The 1,522-nt window shown below is 32.6% G+C and overlaps 1 non-coding gene across 1 annotated transcript; it reads right to left on the minus strand.

Moving 5' to 3' along the window:
- Positions 1 to 304: 304 nt before the first annotated feature.
- On the minus strand, positions 305 to 452 carry LOC136126176 (small nucleolar RNA SNORA79). The gene has a single exon (XR_010656070.1). It is a non-coding gene; the product is annotated as a small nucleolar RNA SNORA79 (small nucleolar RNA).
- Between the last annotated feature and the right edge of the window lie 1,070 nt (positions 453 to 1,522).

A 1,522-nucleotide genomic window follows, 5' to 3' on the forward strand; every position in this document is an offset into this window, starting at 1 on the left:
AAAAGATAATTTTTTAAATCTCCTATGCTTTATTCTAGATATTGGGTTAATTTAATTTAATTTTTTTATTTTTTGGAATTTTTGAATTTTATTTTATTTATTTTTTTATACAGCAGGTTCTTATTAGTTATCCATTGTATACATATTAGTGTATACATGTCAATCCCAATCTCCCAATTCATCCCACCACCACCACCACCCCCTGCCACTTTCCCCCCTTGGTGTCCATACATTTGTTCTCTAGATTCTGTGTCTCTGTTGAAAGAAGATAATTTTTTAAGTGGTTTTTTCTCTTTTTTTTTGCAATTGTTTGACCTCACAAAAATCAGAAGGCACTAACGGACAACCAACCCATCCCCATGGTGCCCTGAGTGAATACAAGTCAGCTTAGATATATGATGGACTAAAATCCCACTACTTAAGGCTCCAAGCATTGAGAGAAACAGCCATCAAATAAAGTGGTGTTTTAAAGAATTCCAACATTTTCTTCTTAAAAATAAATTGTTTAATACACATCTATCACTGAAAGTCAACACCAAATCAATTTTTTAAACGTCTTTATTGGAGTATAATTGCTTTACAATGGTGTGTTAGTTTCTGCTGTATAACAAAGTGAATCGGCTATACGTATACATATATCCCCATATCCCCTCCCTCTTGCGTCTCCCCCCAACCCTCCCTATCCCACCCCAAATCAATTTTTAATCATAATCGGAAATACAGTATACTGAAAACGGTATCATACTGATGTAAGAGTGCACTGATCATAAACAGCACTGAGAGTAAATAAATTATTATTCTCCAGAGTTTGGAGTCATATTTGCCCTGACTCCAGTGACTACAATTCTAGCCACCACTCTTGGGTTCTCTTGCTTATAAGATGTCAAAGCACCATGCGACTTTAATAAAACAGTGCGGTGCAGCCATAATAATAGATAAATAGATCACTGGAATAGAAAATAGAGTCCAAAAAGACATGTCTATGAGAGAATTTGGTACATCATGATGGTAAGGAAAAGATGAATTATTCAATAAACAGAACACTTTGGGAGAAAAAATTATTGTGATCTCACTTCAAACAATATACCAAGATAATTTTGCAATGAATTAAAAAACTAAGTGTAAAAAACCAAAACTAAAAAGCAATAGAAATAATGTGGAATGATTAGCATATGATTGTACTTTCATTTCTATCTTGTACAATATTATTCAAGCATTAAAAATAAGATTTATCTATGTGTGCTAATATGAAAGGACATCTATTTAAGTAAAAAATAATTTTCCTATAGTATAAATAGTGTTAATTCCTTTCATGTAATAAATGTGTGTGTATATAAACACATATACTCATGTATGTACACACACACAGGCACACAAGGAAAGAAGTGGGGAAGGATAACCCTCACTGCTAACAGGAGACTGGTAAGGAAAGAGTTTGTGGGTGATTGGAATATTATCTATTTTTCATCTATATTTTACCTCTATTGCCTACTCTAATTTTTTTTAATTAAGCAGAAATTTC

Source organism: Phocoena phocoena, chromosome 7, assembly GCF_963924675.1.
Source record: "Phocoena phocoena chromosome 7, mPhoPho1.1, whole genome shotgun sequence".
NCBI classification, from domain to species: domain Eukaryota; kingdom Metazoa; phylum Chordata; class Mammalia; order Artiodactyla; family Phocoenidae; genus Phocoena; species Phocoena phocoena.